This window comes from Triticum dicoccoides, chromosome 3B, assembly GCF_002162155.2.
Source record: "Triticum dicoccoides isolate Atlit2015 ecotype Zavitan chromosome 3B, WEW_v2.0, whole genome shotgun sequence".
NCBI classification, from domain to species: Eukaryota; Viridiplantae; Streptophyta; class Magnoliopsida; order Poales; family Poaceae; genus Triticum; species Triticum dicoccoides.
This window is the reverse complement of record NC_041385.1, coordinates 422,134,157-422,140,467: the sequence shown is the minus strand read 5'-3', so window position 1 is coordinate 422,140,467 and position 6,311 is coordinate 422,134,157.

Genomic DNA, 6,311 nt, shown 5'->3' with positions numbered 1-6,311 from the left:
AGCGGGCGGAGGGAAGGGCTCCTTGTCCGCAAAGTCGGACCACTGAAAGCGAGGCTCAGAGGGCGCCACGGCCCCGGCCAACGCCGGAGCGGACGAGGAAAGAGGCGGCAGCGGCCGCGTCTGGACGGGGTGCTCGCCGGCCGGCACGGGAGGGGCGGAGGCGAAGGGAGCGTCGGGATGCAGGGGCGCGCCTGCGCTGCCGTCCGAATCGCCAGAGCTCAGCTCCATCAGTGAATCATTTAGATGCTCACCGTGTTGAAGTTCACACATGGATAGCTATCTCACGAAGGGACATTAAGGCCGACGATGCAATCATCTTCGCCAATCCAGTTCAGCAAGAGATTGAGGCCTTGATGGAAATTATTCACAATTTTGGTGAGGTGACAGGACTTAAAGTTAATCTGTAGAAATCGACGGCCACACCTATCTGCTGTCTGGACATAAATTTAGAGAAGATTTTGCAGAGCTTTGGAGGACAGATGACAACTTTCCCTAGAGCATACTCCCTCCATCAAAAAATATAAGAGTGTTTAGATAACTAATTTAGTGATATAAACGCTTTTACATTTTTTTACGGAGAGAGTATCATGGTTTGCCGATCACTCTGACAAGGCTAAGAATGGTCCATCTACATTGCAGGGTACCATAAAAGAGCTCACAGTTTTTTTTGAGAGTACGCAATCGCGTACCTTAGCTTTATAGAAGATGGAAATATGTACAAGAAATTGTTACAAATTAGGGGTATGATCTGGCACACTACCTAACCGATGTTGCCAGAGATCCCCAACTCCACTCCAACACTACATTCTACTATTCACAAAATATGCTACTCCACGTCCTCCTGCCAACGCCCAAGTGCGCATAATTTCGAAAGCCTGCATGGTGAAATACTGCACCGTGTCAATCGCAGTTCTCTGACCAAAAACCATACCGTTTCTATGCTTCCAAAGCTGCCAAGTGAATAGCATCACCAGCGAATCGAAACCCTTTCTGTGATCAGCTGGAATTTGTGCGCAACTCGTCATCCACCAGTCCTCCAAGGAGTCATTTGTGGTCGGGACCAGAGAGATATCCACCCGAGCTTGTTGAAAGCATTTGTGCCAGACTTGTCGAGCAAATACACATTGAACCAGGATGTGATCCACCATGTCTTCCTCCTGGGCACATATGTAGCATGGTGATCTATGATCTTGAAGCCCATGTCAGAATCTACGATCGGCCGTCCAGAGACGATAATGCGTGGCTAGCCACATGAACAACTTGCATGAGAGAGGAGCCCAACACTTCCAGATGGCACCTGCCGGGGCAAAGCCAATGCTACCTTGCCAAAGCATCGCGTAAGTAGATGCCGAAGAGTAGACGCCAAGGTTGTTCCATTTCCAGATTGGGGTGTCCACCTGCGTTGGGTCAAGCTGAATGGTAATCATGATCTCCCAAAGCCGGACAAGTTGCACCAGAACCTCTGCCGACAAGTCCCCGGATACATCATTGGCCCAGCGATGTAGAAGAAGAGCATCCGCTACTGTCCTCCTGTTGGCGACTTGCGTGCGCACACATGCACAAACCAGCGGCGCGATCTCAGTAATGGTGGAGCCATTGAGCCATCTGTCCTTCCAGAAAAAGATACGCTGTCCGTCTCCCACCTTCCACTGAACAAGGCTTGTGAAAGCCACCTGTGTCTGCTTGTCCATAGTAAGCGAAAGGCCCTGCCATGGCCTGCCCTGATCCGTGCGCTTCAGCCATTCCCAGCGCAGTCGAAGGGCGAGCCCCTGCCTGTTGAGGTCGAGCACTCCGAGTCCTCCAAGATGTTTGGGATGGTAGACTCGCTTCCAGGCCACCAAGCATTTGCCTCCATGTATTTGCTTCGATCCCGCCCAGAAGAACGCACGACAGGTTGTATCCACTTGATTCAGTGCCCATTTGGGGGCCTCAGCGACTAGTAAGTGATGCATAGGCCTGGCACGAACCACATTATTCACTAGAATCAGTCGTCCTGGCCTTGTAACGGGCCCTCTTTGCCAGCCCGGTGGGAAATTGAGGACTTGATCCACAATTGGTTGCCACTCCGCTCTCGTTAGTTGTTTGATCGAAAGTTGTAATCCAAGGTATCTACACGGGAAGTGGTCCATGCTCCAGGGTAAAGCTTGAGAAACCCGCTGTCGATCCGCATCGTCCGATTGGATCATGATCGCCGAAGACTTGGCAAAATTCACATGTAGTCCCGACGCTCTGCCAAAAATTTCCAGAGCTTCCTTGACGAAGCACAAGTCGCTGATCGTGGGCCTGATGAAAAGTATCACATCGTCCGCATAAATCGACAGTCTCTGAAGAGGAGTGCAGCCTGGCATTGCACTGATCGCACCCATCTGCCGTGCTTTGATCATCATGGAAGAGAGCGTGTCCATGGCAATAACAAACAGAAGAGGGCAAACTGGGTCTCCTTGGCGCAACCCCTTCGCATGCCTGAACTTTTTTCCCTGACAACCATTTACTATCACTCTTGAGCTTGCTGTGGTGAGTGGAGTAGCCAGGCGTGAACACCATAGTTCTGAGAACCCTTTCGCACGCAGCACTTCAAACAAGAAGGACCAGGAGATTGAGTCAAATGCACGTGAGATGTCCAATTTCAGCATCACACCTTTAGCCTTCTTTTTGTGCAAATTGCAGGCCACCTGTCTAACAAGCAGGAAATTGTCATGTATATTTCTCCCACGGATATAAGCAGATTGATTCATCTTCACCAACTCTCCCATACGCGGGCAGAGCCTAGATGCCATTAGTTTTGAGTTTATCTTAGGAATGCTATGAAGGAGGCTGATTGGCCTGAAGTCTCCGATCTGACAAGCATCAGGTTGTTTAGGTATGAGGGTGATTATCGCTTGGTTGAGCCTACCAAATCCTCTGCCATTTCCCAACTGGAATTTGTGAATAGCCGTCATTATGTCGCCTTTGATAATCCGCCAGGCTTTTCTAAAAAATAGACCGATGAAACCATCCGGTCCGGGCGCGCGCTCCGCGGGCATCTCCTTGATCACCGACCAGACCTCCTCCTCGGTGTAGATACTGTCTGACTCGTGCAAGTCAAGGGGCTCTACCTCCAGAAAGGCCAAGTCCATGGTCTGATCTCTGGAATGATATGTGCCCAACAGCTCCTTGTAAGTGTCATAGAACACATCTTCCTTGCCCTTTTGCTCTGTAATGATCTGATCGCCATGATGTAGTGCCGGGATGAAGTTCCTAAGCTTCCTGCCATTGGCAATGAGGTGGAAAAGCTTCATGTTGGCATCTCCCTCACTGAGCCAACGTATCCTAGAACGCTGCCTGGCAATTGTGCGTTCGAGTGATGCCAACCCAAGGGAGGTGAGCTTCAGCGTATTGCGCAGCCACCTCTCTCCTCCTGTCAGAAGTCTATGGTCCAGCGCCTTGTCGAGTTGCAGAATAATCCAGTTAGCGACTGCAATCTGTAGCTTAACATTCCCCACTTTTTTCTGGCCCCACGTAGTGAGAAACGGTGCCGTGTTTCTAAGTAGCATATCTAGCCGATGGAAAGGTTATGTGATCTCCGGATCGCACTTCCAGGCTTCCTCCACTGCTTCCTCAAACCCGTCCAATTTAGTCCAAAAAGACTCAAATTGGAATCTCCTATGCGGGTGAAGGTGATCGTCCAAAGCCAGATGAAGTGGGCAATGATCTGATGTAGCTGTGGACAAAGCCTGCAGTAGACAATCAGGATGATCTAGTTCCCAATCAACCGAGACGAAAGCTCGGTCAATTTTAGTCATGGTGGGCACCTCTCTCTCGTTGCACCAAGTAAAAAGCCGGCCGTGGAGAAAGAGCTCCTTCAGACCATTATCATCGACAAATCTTCTGAATCTGCTCATCATACGCCTATCTAGGAGAGAGTTACTCTTGTCAGAGGCCTGTAGTATTAAGTTGAAATCACCAATTACTAGCCAAGGACCCGGACAGAGCAATCTTCTGGCCGTAAGCTCCTCCAAGAATTGAATCTTCTCGCCATCATCCTGAGGCCCGTAGACGACTGAGAGCCACCAGGGCGCTCCATCCATAGGTGCAACGTAAGCCGTGACAGAGTTGCTATCCCGCACACAGTTAGATATGCCAATAACTGATGAGTCCCATGCCAGTATGATGCCACCTCGAGTCCCAACAGACGGCAAGTACGCAAACCCATCATAGGATGGGCCACAACATTGCAAAATAATAAACTGGTATACAAACTCGAGTTTAGACTCCTGGATACAAAGAATTGTCGGCCTACTGGAATCTACAAACTCTCTCAACGCCTTCCGCTTAGTCGGACTGTTCAAACCTCGAACATTCCATCTGATCAACTCCAACTTGACGCGCGACATTGGGTGTAACGAGCACTCCCAAATCCGCACAACCTAGGCCATGGCGATGGCCTCCGAAGTGCCCTCCTTCCCAAAGTCCAACGACAACGACTTCCCGAAGATTGCCGCAATGGTGCGCAGATGTCGTTCTTGCAGCGGTGAGTTGAAAAGGCCTAGCAGTTGGTCAAGCGATTCCTCCGAGATCGCTAACTCGTCCGGGGAAATGCCCAAGGCTTGCAGCAACTTCGATTTCTCGCAATAGAGGCGGTGCTAGTTTCTTGAGTAGCCCAGAGCAGAAAGACTTGATGTTAGTGAGGGCTGCTAGCTCTTTGGAGGAGAGGTTGGTAGAGATAGTTGTTTGTGCCAGATTGAGGCTCCCCTCTCCAATATCTCCCACCGTGGACGTGGGCACTGTGCGTGCATGGGCATGCAACGTAGTCACATCTCCACCCTTTCCAGCCTCAGACACGGGCCCCACCAGATCAGATTCCAAGATGGGCATTGGTGCCTCCATTGATTCCCTAGCCTCGTGAGTGGCCAACATCTCCGCAACTGGGTCCAGCCAGCAGATCGTGACAGCGGACCGACCGTGGGCGGTGGGATCAACTGCACCATCGTAGGTGCCACAGCCCGGATTGGAGACGATCGCGCTGGCTCAATGAGCCGTAGCGGATCCGGGGCGCAATCCACCACCAACTCTGGGCCCTGCCCCACGACCGGAACAGTAGCCACCACCAACTCTGGGGCCTGGCTCTCGACAACCACAGCCGTCGTCGGCCGGATAGCCTCGGGATTCTGCACAGCCTGATCCTTTGAGAGGCCAGCTTGTCGGTCCACCTCGGGATCCAGGACCTGTATTCTCACCAACCACCTTATCTGGGACCATGGTCTCGATCTCCGCGACAGCGGACCGAGTTGGCGCTCCCAACCGTCCAACTGACGCGAGACCAATCACCGGAGGCGAATTCGAAATCCGCTCCACTACCTCCCTTTGTGCCGGCCCACCACATTCCACCTGGACCCCACTCATGACCGCATCCCCAGCCGGGCCACTCCTGCACATTGGTGGGATGCACCAGTTAGAGGGCCCCACACGTCCTTCCAGGACCTGGCGATAGGACCTGCCAGCGCCGGCGCCTCCCATCGGACCAGCATAATTCCGGCCAAACCCACGGTTGTCGCAGTCGCCGCGCGTCCAGCTCTGCACCATCCACTCGCCGCCCTGAGAAGCCGCCGAACAGCCTGGCAAGCCGCTCTGGCCACTGTTGCCGTCTGAGCTAGGCGAGCGACACCAGAGCTCTGGAGGAGAGAAATCCCGCAACCTGCCAATGTGAACCAAGATCGGATATTCCAACAGCTGACGAAACGACGGGCGGCGCTCCACCGGGTTCTCTCCAAGTGCAGGCGGCTCCGGCACCCACAATCTCCGGCAAGCCGGGATCTCGTCCGGGTCTACGCACCAGGCACGAAGCTTGAATAGAGAGAGGTCTTCCCTGCTTTCTGTCTCCGGTGCCAGGCTATCAATCAGACATGAACTCCCCAGTAGCTCCGCCGCTGTGGATCTGGCCCAAGCATGGGACGGCACACCCTCGATCATCAGATCAACCTGAACACGCATCAATCTGGATTTTGCCTGAGCCTGCCTCAACCACGGCTTGATGAAGAGCTTGAAACCCTGGTGCTCCACCGATGGACTGGCCAATGCTCTATTCCGGAGTTCACGCGAAGCAAACACGATGAGGAAATCCTCCGGGTGATATTTGTGCACCGAGAAGCAATGGCGCGGGATGTTGAGCTCTTCAGAGATTGCTATAGCTGTGTCCACACATGAAACCGACGGCCGTGATCCCCCGACATAAGCCACCATGGCCAGCTGCGGCCGGCGCTCAAGGTCATCCATCCCCTCAGAGCGCGCCAAGATGCAGACCTCCGCCGCCGCCGGGGCCGAGGTAGTGTAGG